At 49.0% G+C, this 15,217-nt stretch overlaps 1 protein-coding gene across 1 annotated transcript in view; it reads right to left on the reverse strand.

Moving 5' to 3' along the window:
* The window catches only part of ZMAT4 (zinc finger matrin-type 4), a 376,943-nt gene extending 362,041 nt beyond the window's left edge, over window positions 1–14,902 (reverse strand). Inside the window, exon 1 of the mRNA XM_015145228.3 lies at window positions 14,762–14,902. The gene's annotated coding sequence lies outside the window, so the exon portion shown is untranslated. The remainder of the gene's footprint in view (window positions 1–14,761) is intronic.
* Between the last annotated feature and the right edge of the window lie 315 nt (window positions 14,903–15,217).

Below are 15,217 nucleotides of genomic sequence, written 5' to 3' on the forward strand. Positions count from 1 at the left end.
GTTACCTTGGATTAGATCAACTTCGGTTCACTACAGCTCTGTGCTCCTAGGTTCTCTATTTCATCCCAAACAGACCACGGAGAGTCAGATGTGAAGAAAAGATGGGTGAATTCTCTTCCCTGCTTAATCCTGAGCCACAAACTCCTTATTGCTGTTATTACTCTGGCACTTGACCTCACCGTCTAAATGAACCCAGTGTGCTGGGCCCTTTTCAACAGGAAGAGTTCCCTCTCAGAGACGTTGATAGACCCAGGGCCAATTGCACATTGCGAGGCCAAAGCCATTCTGGGCTGTGCTGATGGTGCGCTGACATAAACAAGTCCCTTGGCACCCTGGCTGAGGCTCCCTGAGCAAATGCTGTGTGTCCCTTCAGCCTCAGTTCCCACCCTCAGTCCTGGGCACAACAGTCTCCACAAAAAGTCATTCCGCCAGGTATGTGAGCTTAGATGATTCTCTTTCCCAAAGCCCCAAGCCAGTTTCCTTCCCGACAAGCCACATATTCCCTAGTCTGTTTTCCTTTTCCTTCCCCTGTGGACAGGGAAATAGAACCATTAAGTGTTCCATTTCTTCATGGTTCACACCATTTCCCTCTTCCCAGACTACCTGGAATGTCAAACCCCTCTCCAGGAGATCTCTTCCTCTCCTTGCCTCCCTTTCTCCCTCCCTCCTGGATGTCTGAGAGGAAAACAGCAAAGGATTCAGCTCCCACCTTCTGAGATCCACCCTCCCATTCGAATCACACGACCATGGGTAAGTCCCTTCTCTCCCCAAGACAGTTTCTTAAGGTAAAAGTTAGAGAAGGTGGTCTTCCTCTCACTCACGCCTCCCTCATAGAAAGATACTTTTAAAAACAAAGCAAGAGGTCTCAAAAGCAAAAAGCTTTAGGAGGAGAGAAAAAAGTGCCCCGATCTCCCCTAACTCCTCCCCAGCCCAGGCCAATGGACTCTCTGTTGCCCTGCCACCTGTTTGATTTCTAAGGAGAGTGATTACTCTCTCTGGGCAACAACTCTGTTTATTTTCAATACAATCCTACAAGAGCCACCTCCGCAGCAGCTCCAGGCCTGTAGGAATTTATGAAACTGTTTTTGAGGATCTCGATCCATGCCCTCATCCTGGCCTTGTTAATTCAGTCATAACTCTCCAGAGCTCACAGGGCCCCTTTTGCGGTGAAAAGCTCAAGTGATAAGCATCGGCGGAAACCTTTTAATTTTGATTTAGAGACTCGGCATGTCTCTCTGTCATTGGCGTTCCTCTAGCTCTGTGTGCAGGGGGCATTTGTCTCCACGACCCGCTGGACTGAGGTCCTCGCTGTCCTGTCTCGAAGCTTGTGATCCACCATGCTACTCTCTGAGAAAAATGAAGGCATCCAAGAGGGTCCCCACACTGCCCCACCCACCCCATCACACAGCCTCTGGCTACCGACTCCTCTTCCCCTGAGAGCTGTCCAAGAGGCCAGGCCCCACTCCCTCACCCACTCAAGGCCATTCTCACCTTCGACCCACACCCATCATCTTTGTGCTCTGCCCACTGACTCATTTCCATGCAATACAAACATCCCGCTACTTTTCCCATTTTTAAATAAGCAACACTAGCTTTGACCCCACATATTCCTAGAGTTGATATTTCATATTTTTGCGCAGCTTCACAGCTCCACTCCTCCATGAAGCTGTTTGCATGCGCTATCTCCAATGCCTCCTCTTGAACTCACTCCAAGGAACCTCTCGCCTCATCCTCCACCAAAGTGCTGTCATCAGCTTACCCACGGCCTCTACACTGCTCACGTGCAATTTTCGTCCTCATCCTACTTCTTATGCCAGCAGGATTTGACCCAGCCGATCACTACTTTCTTCTGCAAAAATGCTTTGCTTAGTTTCCGAGGCAACCTCCTCTCCTGGTCCACCCCAATCTCCAAGCTGCTCTTGCTAAGTCCCCATTGCTGATTCCTCTTCAGTGTCCCGGATCCAAGGTCAGCAAATCTATGGCCTATGGGTGGGTTTCCTGCTTTGTAAGTAAAGTTTTATTGGAACACAGCCATGCTCCTTCCTTTATATGTCCTCTATGCCTACTTCTGTGCTGCAGCAGCAATACTGAGTAACTGCAGTAAACACTATGCAGCCTGCAAAGCCTAAAATATCTACGATCTGGCTCTTTAAGAAAGAGTTTGCAAACCCCATCCTAGATCTATAAATACTGCCATTCTCAGGATCCGCCTTTCTACGTCCTGTCTGTCTACACTCACTCCCTAGGCGATCTCACAGATACCATGAAACTCTGATCACTCCCAGGGTTCTCTAGCTTAGAGCTCATCTCTGAACTCCAGACCAAAACACAACTGTCTAGAGGGCATTTCACTAGAGCTCCAACAACCCCCAAAACAAACCCACTTCCTCCCTCTCTACTCCTCACAATTTCTAATTTGCTCCTTCTACAGTCTTTCCCACCATCTCAAGCCAAAAGGCTTGGAATCATCCTTGAACCCTCTAGTCTCTCAAACCCCACCTTCAACCCATCAGCAAATCCTGCCAGCTCTCCCTTCAAAATATATCCAGGATCTGCCCTCTCCCTCCCCGCTGTTACCACCCGGCCCGAGACCGTTCCCTTCTTGCCAGGACCGGAGCCTCCTAGGGCGCCTCTGCCTCCACACGGCCCCACTCCACTGTACTATGAACACAGCGACCACAGTAACTCATTTATTCATGTTTTACAATTTTTATTTATTCATGTATTTATTTTAAGACAGAGTCTTGCTCTGTCACCGAAGCTGGAGGGCAAAGGCATGATCATAGCTCACTGCAGCCTCGAACTCCTGGCCTCAAGTGATCCTCCTGATCAGTTGTTTTAAATCATGGACGATGTTACTCATCAGCTCCAAACTCCCAGTGGTTCCAGGAAGCACACCCTGTCCTCACTGCTATTCCTGGCACCTTAAGTGTCTCCAGCTTCAGGGACTTCTTGGGCTGGACTGCTGGTGCCCCATATATCCACAGGGACCATCCCTCGCTGCCTTCAGGTCTCTGCCTAAGTGGCATGTACAAGTGAGACCCTCTCACTCCGTTCCCCCTGTGGGGCTTCGTGTTTCTCCCTTGCACTCACTGGCCCTTCCACAGGTTTGCTTGTTTGCCGTCTGTCTCCCCAACTTGGATCTAAACTCTGAGAGGCTGGGAACTGTTTTGTCCATTGCTGAATCCTCTAAGCTTAGAAGTGTACTATCAATTCCCAACATTCTGAGCAATGAATAAAAGAACACATAACATGTCAAAAGCTCATGTCTCTTATTAAGGAAACTGAAGGATGGGAAAGAGAAGCACATTGTTTGCCTCATGGAGAAATCAAAGAACAGAGCCATGGCTCCGAGCTCACACAGCCCCAGAGCCAGGGTATCCCTTGCTAAAGAGACTAAAGCCAAACAGTCCCCAACGACAAAGGGGACAGATCAGGGAATGCCCTGCTGGCATCCTTCTTCAGGCCCCTGGGGATCAGAAGGGGCAAATGCAGAAGCGGCTTCTCTGGAGGCAGACAGAGTAATGCCCCAAATGCCTCCTTCCCTCGCTCTTCCAGGCCTCCAGAGTCACGCAGCTCGTAGTCCTGGCTGCAGCCCAGGAGGGGTGAGTGGACAGCGCAGCACAGCAGACGGTGCACAGGCTTGGAGTCGGCCACTCAGAAGCAGTGTCACCTTGGTGAGTCTTGGTTTTCTCATTTGTAAAATCAGGGTGATGACCAAATCCTTAACATCTGAAAACAGTGTGCAGCCTTAGGCTCCTTTTCTTTCTTTCTGGTTTATGTCTTACCACACCTGAAGAGTCTACCTCTAACTTTAAAAGAGATTATGCACAGGCTTGTTGCTGTGCCATGAGCTGCTCCCGAATTTCTGCACATCCCTCCTGGGTTCTCCAACAACTCCTCACTCTGCTCCCTTTGTTTTTCTTTTTATTTTTCTTGTTGTCTCATAACTTCTCCTTTCTCTTCCCACATTCCGAAAATCCTCCTATCCTAACCGTGCTACATGAATAGTAACTGCTTGAACATTTGTGGTTGGAATGACTGATTTAAAAAGCCGGTTTGGGCCAGGTGTGGTGGCTCATGCCTGTAATCCCAACACTTTGGGAGGCCGAGGCGGGTGGATCACCTGAGGTTGGGAATTCAAGACCAGCCTGGCCAACATGGTGAAACCCCATCTCTACTAAAAATACAAAAATTAGCCAGGTATGGTGGTGGGCACCTGTAATCCCAGCTACTCGGGAGGCTGAGACAGGAGAATCTCTTGAACCCAGGAAGCAGAGGTTGCAGTGAGCTGAGATTGTACCACTGCACTCCAGCCTGAGCGACAGAGCGAGACTTCATCTGGGGAAAAAAAAAAAAAAAGCATATTTTCTGATTTGTAAAATAAAGATTTGGTATAGGAAATTTGGAAAATACAAAAAAGTTTAAAGAAATCAAAAGTCATGTGTTTCCCAAAGCACGGTAAGAACTGGCAGGAAAGCAACCCTCCCAATCTTCCCTTCTCTTCCTGCAACCCTGCAGAGCAACTGCATTCTCAACAGGAACAAAACCCAGAGAGACAGCAGAGGGGAAACAACAGGTATGAGACCCCTCAACCCACTTCCCCTGCCTCTCAGCTCCCCCTCCCTTCGGTCCTCTCACAGTCGTGTTATCGCAGGTGTAATTAACAGGAGAGACTTCTGAGATGGAGCCTGGAATGCTGGGCCACCTCTTGCCATTGTCCCCTCCCATCCCCCGGTGGAGCCAATCTGCCCCTGAGCAGCCACAGACAGTTCACACCAGGTCTCAGCTCCAGATCCCCACTTGCCCCCAGCACACCCCTCCTGCCTTCCATGAGGCCCGCATCCTCCAAAGCTCAGGGCTTGGGACTCTCTGGCTCCATGAGTCCTGTGAGTCCATGTTCACCCTCACCACCATCCACTTTTCTCAGCGCCTACACTCTACCTCAACTGAATATGCCCATGGACCCAAAGTTATCTCTTACTCTTAACTCCATCAGCATTGGCCAGGGCCGAACAGAGTGCTACTCCACACCCCGCCTTCTCCGGAAACATCAGGTAGACCAGCAGGAAGCCCTTCTCGATGACAGGTAGGGCTGTATTTGCAGGCAGAAAATCGAGCTCATTCCATGCCTGGCTACTATGCCTGCTGCCCTTACAAACTAAGGAGAGTGGCTTTGCCTTTCCAAGTATCGATTTCCCTCTCTGCAAACTGGGGATGCCAGCACCTTCCCCACCCACCTCTGAGGCTTGTGAATACAAAATACCGCACAATGAGTTATTATTAAAATAAACAGAGCAGCAAACAGCCAAGCAACCTACACCACTCCTCTTTGTCCTGCCCTACCTTCAGGCAAGCCTGTCCACTTTTCCCAATTAGCCTGTGAATGGTCCAAGGGCGTGCCCATCAGAGCCATCACCTGCCCTGCTTAGGGAAGGCTCCCTGGAGCCCCCAGGTGGCCCTGGCACACATCACAGAGCCAGCCAGCTGTGACTTTCACCCTGTGGAGACTGTCTCAGGCTGCCCGGAGTTTATGCAACAAAGGAAACCACAGCGGGGAGCAAACACATTCTGGAAAAGCATTAACAAATGCGACACTCCATCAGGAGGAGACCCAGGAGGCCACTTCGGGGAGCCCGCAGCACCCAAAGTCCCTGCTGTAAGTGGGATAGATGCCACGCATTCATTTGGTCTTAATTAATAAGTGGATTAAGCCAAAGGCATGGCTTCTGGGAAGGAAGGACGAAAGAAAGGAAGGGTGGCTTCACGCCTTCTGGCAGAAATCTACCACCCTCTTCTAGAACACACGGAACCCCCAGAGTAGCCCACTCTGGAAACGGCATGGTGTGAGGCAGCAAAGTTTTTTTTTCATACCTAACAAAACCACTCACTGGCTTTGTGACCCTGACTAAGACAGTCTCTTGATTGGAGCCTCAACTTCTCTGCTTGTGAAATGAGCAGTTATATGTGATGCATCCCTTGAAATGCTAAGACAGGCCTGACCACTGCAGGTGACAGGTCCTGGGGGTGGGAATGCATCGAAGAGGAAGGAACAAGGATGTTCCCTGCACAGGGATCTTGCACACTCCACACCTGGCTGCAGCAGATGTCCAGCCCTTACTGACAAAGAAGGCGGCACTTGCCGGATTTCCCGTGAGCGTTTATCTTCTCCCACCAAATGGACTCAGGATGCAGGCATTTCGCATCTTAGTGAACAGCGTCGCACCCAGCTTTGCTACATGGATAGTCACTGCTTGAACATTTGTCGTTGGAATGATTGATTTAGAAAGCATGCCCTCTAATTTGTAAAATAACATGTTTACTGGAGGAAATTTGGAAAGTACAAAAAAGTTTAAAAAATCAAAAGTCTTATGTTTCCCAAAATGCAGTGATAACCACTATGAAGATTTTGATAATATAATATTCTGTTCTAGTTTTCAGGACTACATACACCTTTTGTTTTAATTGCAATTATAGTCTATTTACTTTTAAGTCTTTACTTACTTAATATATATTATCAGCATTTTCCCATATTCTTATGTATTATTCAACGTAATTTTAATAGTTTTCTTGATTTCCATTTTATGGAGGAGCCATATTGTATTTAATTAATGCCTTCATGCAATGTTTTGTTGTAATGAATAATGCTGAAAGGAATATTCTTAATTAGAACTATTTTGCACATCTCTAACTATTTCCTAGGATAAATTCCTAGAAAAGGAATTGCTTACTGGTTCAAAGGATATATTTTTTTAAGACACATCTCCTATGTTTCCAAATTATCTCATTTCACATATCCGCCAGCTAAGTCTAAAAATGTCTATTTCCCAACAACACTGGATATGACGTTATCATTTTTAAATTCTGCTAATCTGTTAAATGGATAATGATACCTTGTATTAATTTCACATTTTTGTTATTAGTGAGGAGAGACATTTTTACATATTTTTCTGGCCACTTATTTCTTTTGTTATGCGAACTGTCTATTCCCATTCTTTGCTCACTTCTCTATCAGGGAAAGGCTGATTTTTAAAAACACTTTTCAAAAAAGAGAATGAATCCACAAACGCCCTGAATGACCCCATTCCCCACGTCTCACAACCACCTCCATTGAGGCATTAATTCAAATGTCCAGTGTAGATCCTTCTCCTATAGTTTAAATCCATTTCCTCCCATCCCATCTTCAGTGGGAACACTGCTCTCTCTTTCATTTAACACCATGACCTTTCTTTGTCACCTGTCAGCTTTTCCTCCAGGGGATGAATAATTCCTCTTCATTTTTCCCTGATCTAGTGTAACTTATGAAGTCAAGTATCTGCGTCGATGCTGCCCTCCTCCCCCTCCCCATTGCCACTGTCTTCCTGCGGACCCTCGCCATTTCTCACCTGGACAGCAGCAAATTACTTCTGAACTGGCCTCTCTGGCCCAAGTGTGACCCCCTCCCCTTTGTGCCCCTCTCAAACCTCACCTCCACTCTTCATTTCACAACTGCTGGACCATTTTTCCTAGATGCAAATGTGAGCATGTCATTTCCTGCTTGACACTTTTCTGCTCCTTCATGACCCCTCCCTACCTAGTGGGCATCCACAACCCTAGCTTCCCTTGCCCCCAAAACATGCCTCGTATGAGCAGATTCAGCAACATCTACATCTCACCGACACATTGTGCCAATCATGCGCTGGATGGAGTTTTGCCACCATGGCACCCTCTTTCCCACCCTCCTCCCATCCACCTGATGGTACCTATTCAAGCCTCAGGTCCCATTCAGGTATTCCTCGCTCCCGGAGGCTCCTCTGCCCGCCCAAAATAAGGAGAATCATGGGGTACCCTGCACCCAGATGTACTCTATCCACTTAATACACCTGACTATATTCCAGTAAGGTCTGTGGCATCAAAATCAAGGGCAGGGGTTGGATGTGGCAGTGTGTGCTTGTAATCCCAGAGCTTTGGGAGCTAAGGTGGGAGGACTGCTTGAGGCCGGGAGTTCGAGGCTACGGTAAACCATAATTGCACCATTGCACTCCAGCCTGGGCAACAGAGTGGGGAGAGGAGAGGAGAGGAGAGGAGAGGAGAGGAGAGGAGAGGAGAGGAGAGGAGAGGAGAGGAGAGGAGAGGAGAGGAGAGGAGAGGAGAGGAAGGAAGAAGGGAGAAGGGGGAAAGGGGAAGGGGGAAGGGGAAAGGGGGAAAGGAGAAGAGGGAAGGAGAAATTGAAGACAGTGTGGTGATCTCAGTGAACATCATTGCGAGTGGTAAGGACACATGGTGGGCACTGGGTTGGCCACCCTGCCTGGTGTATCCCTTGGGTTCTTTCCATGGTCCATGTGGGCTGCTGTGCCCTCAGCAGATGGGCACTGCCGTCCCTGGGTTTCCTCCCTTTCTGGGCTGACCCCCCACTCCTCCTGCATGTGCACCTTCCCAGGCTTGAGCCTGTCTCACTTCCTGGGCTCCCTGCCTGGCCCACCCAGCCCCTGGCGTTCCCTGGGCCCTCTGCCCCGAGACTTCTCCAAGCCTTGTCTCAGCCAATCTCTGGAAGGGCACCCTGCCCTGCTGCCTGAGGGGCTGATGGTCTTGTTGGGCCAGTTCTTGAAGGAGAAGAACTCCCCCTTCCCTCTGGTAGATCCCCTAGTCCCTAACCCCATGTGGGGCACAAAGGCCCAGGATGCCTTTGTTAGCACAAGGATGCCCTGGCCAGCCAGGGGCATGGAAGGGTCGTGCCTCCCCACAGGACACTGACTGCCGACCCCGCACTGTCCTCTTGCTGCCTAGCTCAGCATTAACTGGGGTGCTTTCTTCTTTCTTCTCAGGGCTACACACAGGATAGTTTTATTTTGTGGCCCTCAGTTCACCAATTTATCTCGCTTCCTATGTGGCTAAAACCAACACAAAGAAAAGCCTTCCACAGCTGGCCACAGCCTCATTCTCAAAACTGTGAGACTCCCTGACTTCACTGACAGCCCGCCTTTGGGTCTGGAGCTAGGCCACCATGTATGTGGCAGTGTACACTCTCCACTGGGCCACCCCTCCACCATCCCCGAACGCCCTCACATGGTATGTTTCATCCTGTTCTGTAAGGTAACAGGTCATGTGTCTTACCCATGGTGTTCCCATGGTATGGGCCCATCTTGTTTCATTTATCCAATGAGAAGTTTGCAGAGATAATCTAAAGTCTCTCTTCCCTTCATAAGATTCAGATTAAGTACCTCATTCCTCCCGTGTCTCTTTACTCATCCTCTTCTGGTCTACCCATCCCCTCCTCTCAGCTCTGGTTTCTAGAACACATTCCCACCACCCTGGCCTCAGAGCCACACTCAGGAGCCCCCACAGGGATGGGTCAGCAGCCCCTCCCAACCACTCAACCAGAACTAAAGAGTCATCGGCATAAATAGGGAAGGTGGAGTGGAGTGCATGGTGTTAGTAACAGGCACTCAATAAATATTGCTTAACCACAGGTGTCCCTGTCTTTGCCATTTGGTTACAGAGAAATTAAGAGCCTAGAGAGAGCAAACGGTCTATTCAATTTGGAAACGAGAAGAAAATGAGCTACAAAGCAAATAACACTGACTTGGGAGATGGAGAACCTGGATTCTGGTCCTCCCTCTGCTATCGGCCACTGTGTGACAACGCCAAGGCCTGCTACCTCTCTGGGCATCATCTTCCACATCTGGAAGTGAAAGATTAGACTTGATGAAAGATCCCCACACAGTCGACAGAATCTGCCAGTCCAGGTGGCAGCTGGTGCAGGGCAAGGGAGGGGTCTCCAGGCTCAGGGTAGCAGCCCAGGCAGGCTACACTCCTTTTTCCTTCATCCCAGGGACTCTGGTTTTCAGCCACTTCAATAGCCCCAGAGAGAAGGTGAGGTTTTGGAGAAATAGGTAAGGATTCTCATCAGCAGAGGGCACAGATGCCTGGATGCGATGGCCCTTGTCTTTCCCACCTCACAGATCCGTGGCTCCTCCTCCAGCTAAAACCCCTGGCTTATCCATTTCCTAAAGACCATCACAGAGGCTCAACAACCTTCCCTTTTTAGCACTCTTGCTGATGGAAAATTCTTCCTCATACCTAATCTAAGTCCATCTGCTGCAATTTCTGTCTATTTTCTCTAGTTCAATCCTTGCTGGAGATGGAGAACAGCTGGTCGCCATCCTCCATATAACATCCCCTCCTAAACCAAAATCAGTTATTACATCAGCCCTCATCCTGTGTTTCTTCTGGTACAACAACCACTGTTCCCTCTGAGCTGCCCTCATGGATTCCAGCTCTGAAAGCACTGCTGATCACCATGGCCCACACGGGAGGATGCTCTGCAAGCTCCAAGAGCTTCCAGAGCTGTAGCATCTGCAGTGGGATGTAGGGCTCTGTGGCAAAATCGAGAGAGAAGGTTGGAGCGGAAAGGAACCTGTGAGGACGTGGTCCTGACCTCTGGCTCTATGTCTAAGGGGATTGAAAGTCAGAAAGGGCACATAAGCACGTGACCAAGTTCAAATCTGAGGGTTCTAGCTCAAGTGCCAGAGTCCAGATAGTAACATCACAAAGTCCTGAGACACTGCAGCATATTTTCAGCATGGGTCAGAGCAGGACCAGCCAGAGCTAAAAAGTGAAGACCACCATTCCTCACCCTGCTCCCCATCCAAACTCTGTCTACCCAATCCCGCTAGCAGGTGCCTGGAATTCGACTGCACACATCTTTTGTTTTCTTTCCAGCTTTTTAATTTTAGGTCCAGGGGTACATGTGCAGGTTTGTTATAATGGATAAATCACATGTCGCGGGGGTTTGGTGTACAGGTAGATTATTTCATCACCCAGGTAATAAGCATAGTACCTGATAGGCAGGTTTTTGATTCTCACCCTTGTCCTGCCCTCCACCCTCAAGTAGGCCCCTATTTTTCCCCTCTTCATGTCCAAATGCTTAGCTCCCACTTATAAATGAGAACATGCACACATCTTTGATTTCCTTTAAGAACTTAAATACCTCTGTAAGTGGCAACACTATTAACTGTTCACACCTTAGTATGAATGAGTAGATTCGATCCTTTCCAACTATTAATAGATTTAGGGGTGAAAACAAAGAACAAAGAAACTGAGAGCACAGCAGACAAATTTCCCTGCATGCTAATGTTTCCAAGGTCAGCTCTGTGCATGGGGCTGCAGCAGGCACAGGCCTCTGCACAGTGGCGCAGTGAGGGCTTGCGCCTGGTGGGACTCCCTGGGTGTCAGACAGGACTGTGCTTCAAAGCATCTGCCCTGTCCGCCTCACACAGGTCAGCTGCACCACTCCAGGTGCTCTGGCGAGGTCTGCATACAACTGAACTTGGGGAAAGGATTACCTCATTGCTCCCCCAGGACAGGCTCCCATCACATCCCACAGTTCCTATTGTCCCCTAGTTAACTCTTTCAGGAGTGAGGTGCACAAGGCATCTACAATTAGATCTCCACCCTGGGGACCCCTGAAATGACAGGAAGGAAGAAACAAAAAGTAACCAGGAAAGAGAGGTACCCCTGCGCATCAGATTAAGATTACCTAGATACCTGCTTCAGTGTGAAATATCTCCCAAGGGGGGAAGGGAGGAAGGGAGGAAGAGGCACGAGCATGAGAAAGAGAGTGAGACAGATGAACAATTTACTCATAATTTGGGCTATGAAAATTTCCTAAATGAAAGATGAAGAGGGAAAATAACAGTGTGGTTAATACATTTCAAGGTCTAGGTTTCAAAACAGCCTTCACCCCACCTTTAATAGATGGAAATAGTGTGCTCCAACCTCTTCAACTTTCTGAGATGTTCCTGAGTGTTTCAAACCTCCAGAAATACCTTCCCCTAGGACAGTCAGGGAATTCACACATCCACAGAAAGAAACAAGACATTGCAAAAGCGTTTACCAAAACAAACACAATAGACGTGCTTATTAGATTTCCCCAAAGCCACAAAATTAAATGTTAAAGTAGAAGGCAAAAAGGCTCTTCTCTGATAAAAATTTTAATATGTTTTCAGTCTTATTTCAGGGGACAATTGTCGTTAACAGAAAAATCAGCACAAAATGACAAGATCAAAGTAGGTTGGCAAAAAGATTACTTACGGATATGTTTAGGATGAAAAGGGATAACAGAAGGATGACAGGGATGGAGGGACAGAAGAATAAAGAGAGGACTTTTATTTGCCAGGTAACTCACGCAGGGCTTGGAAAAGCAGAAAGACACAACCCCTTCCCACCATAGTTGGTTAAAAGAGAGAGAGAGATCCAATTTGGCCAATTGGGAAGAGGAGAAAACGCTGGGTCCGTGGATGGTGCTTATCCAGGGTCCTGGCCAAAGCCATCATGTTTGATGAAATGACAAGTAACACATTTAATCTCCTGAGCATCCATCGGTCTTTGCATACACAAACAGGCACGCAGCTTCACAAGGAGTTAATTAGCCTAACACCAGCAATTCGATTCTCCAAACTGGATCGCAGCAGAGGCGCTGGGTCCTGGGTTTCACACCTCACCCCATCCAAGGTGAAGCTGTGATGAGGGTGTTTTGCACTTCGTCAATTATTTTTCAGCTCCTAGGATCCTTTTTTTGGTCTAAAGTTGTTATTTTAATGATCTCTGTTCCGAATGGGGAAATACAAGAAAGAGGAATGAGGAGGAGGCAGAGGGAAGGAAAGCAAGCGCTCCAGTGTGTCCCACTTGTACTTTCCAAGGCCCCCTCCACCCCCTCCCCCAACACTGCCTCTTCTCTCTATGCATGAGTCACCCTTCAGGAGCTGTTTCAAATGCCTTACTTCTAATGTTTCCTATCATGATAGAAATCCAACAGACTGGCATCAATTAAAGGGAACCCCCAGTTTTGCTATCCTCAAACTCAAAAGCATTTTCTGGTTTCCTTACCGCCTTCATGAAAGCCAAGGTGCTCTCATGCAAGATCCCCCATGTGCTGGCGACTGCCCCTCCTGGGCTCCCTGGGGGTCACGTGCCCCGGAGAGGCCACAGAGGACGACGTCCATGGCTAACCATGCCCACCGGCTGGGAAAAGTTCAGCTTCCACTCCAGGTCCCCCAAACACAAAGGGATTATAATTGGCAGGGCTGCAAATTTGTTTTGTTTACTGTCAGATAGGATGTACAGAAGAGAACGCTGATGGTATTTTGACCCCCATCCCCCCAAAAAAATAGGCAGGCATATTTTTTTTTACCATTGTAAATAGAGCTTCAATAATCACAGTTCCCACCCAAAATAGCTGCCTACAGGAGGTGGAGGAGAATCTGTTGTGGTGGTTAAAGAAAATAAGAATTAAAAAGTGAAAGGGATTTGTGGAGCTGGAGAATCAAGACTATCATCTGCATCTCCACGGAAGGGTGCCCTGAGGAAGAGGTGTCACTGGAGAATCCCTCCCCAAACATGCATTTCTTGTCGGGACTGGGAATCGAATTCCCCAGCTGCAGGTTTAACGGGAATCGGAGAGAAGAAAATCATCTGAACTCTCCAACACCCCTGGGACTTGGAAGATCTCCCCCAGACTATCAGCTTCAGAGTATCCCGCAGGTAGGCAGCGTACCTGGTGAAGTGCGGTGGGCACACAAGCAGAAGCTGCCTTCGCAGAAGAGGAAGGAAGTTCAAGACCAAGCACATTGCCTGCTTCCCCATGGGTCACTGTTTCCTAGTGGCTCACCTCCCTAACATCTCCCTTTGGCAGAAGGGAGGCAGAGGGAGAAAGGAGTTTCCCAAGGGTCTCAGAGCAAGAGAGTCCCTTGAGGTCTCATGATTTAGAACGCTCAAGGGTGCTTCTGGGCTGAACCAGCTGCCTGCCAGGGTGAGCTGTTTTACTTGAAGAGCAGTTAGCAGAAGCAGTGTGGATGGTGACTTCAGCATCACCTCTGCCACAAATGCACCTGTGCACCAAAACTACCTGCGCACCTACAGGGAGCCAGCCCCTCCACCAGCCTCCACCTCCCAGAGCTGCGGGGATGCTCCGGGCCAGGCACCCGTTCTGGGGACAAGGGAGTAAGCTTCAAACAGTACCAAACCGAACTCTCTAACCCGCTTTTTTGTTTGTTCTTTCTTTTTTTTTTTTTTTTTTTTAGGACACCCCAAGCCTCGAAAGTCTTCCAGAGTTTTCAGGAGCTAATTGATTATGTGATTTCTTTTCCTCTGAGAATTGTTTTGATGGTGTGTCACCAAGTTGTCACGTAGGTGCCCACCAGGTCAAACAGAATAGCCCACCCACCCCCCGCCCCCCACCCTGGGGAATGTCTCCTTCCACCAAATAAAATGAACTGAGACAGGGCAGGAGGCAGGAAGGAAGCAGAAGTTTGAGGAAGGACTCCAGCTGAAGGTCACAATAGTTTGGGGAAGGCAGATCAAGGTAATACGAAGCGGAGAGACCCTATAGTGGAAAACACAAACAACCAATCACGTTTCTCGGAACCAGCCTACCCATGATGGGTGCACCAGGAAGCAGCACATCCTGGGATCCAACTTCTTTCACCCAGCACACCCGAATCTCCACCCCAGCCCTGCAGACACCCTAGCCCGATACCAGACCTAATTAGACAGACCTGAGCGCAGCTAATTAGAAGTAATAAACAAGCCTATTTCTTGCCAGCGCAGAAGTTTCCCAAATTGTCCGCTTGTTTTCCTCCCAACAAAAGACAGTGATTTCCCACCTTTGTCACATTTCCTACCAGAAACTTTTCTTTCTGCAATCCCTCCACCTAGGCTAAACTGCAAAGCCACTGGCAATGGAGACGCAGGCGCTGCACCCCCGGGACACAGGCAGAGGTACCTTTTCCGCGAAGCAGAGGGGCCGGTGCCCAGAGGCCAGCTGCCCTGCGGAGCAGTGGAGCGAAGCTGTGGGCTGGAGCACGCTGAGGATTACGCGTTCCTGTCTCTGCGACCAGACCTTTCGGCAGCTCGGACCAACTGTGCTAGCGATGCACTTAGCAATTATCTGCTGGCGCCGACGCCCCGCCCTCTGCTCTTGCGATTGGCTCTCCAGTCCCGGGCAGGACTGCATTGGTTTCAGCCGACCTCACTCATTGCTTTGGCTCCTACTATTATCTAAGCCATCAAAGGAAATAATTCCATGTTTCATTGACAACCTGTAAGGCTCTCCTCCAGCCCAATGTGGGGGCAGGACCCGGGAGGCCAGTGGAGAGAGGGGAGGCGAGTGGGAAAAGGTGGGGGAGCGGGGTGGGGGAAGGAGGTGGAGGGGAGAGGAAAAGAACAAGAAGGTGTGGGG

This window comes from Macaca mulatta, chromosome 8 (assembly GCF_049350105.2).
Source record: "Macaca mulatta isolate MMU2019108-1 chromosome 8, T2T-MMU8v2.0, whole genome shotgun sequence".
In the NCBI taxonomy this organism is placed as follows: domain Eukaryota; kingdom Metazoa; phylum Chordata; class Mammalia; order Primates; family Cercopithecidae; genus Macaca; species Macaca mulatta.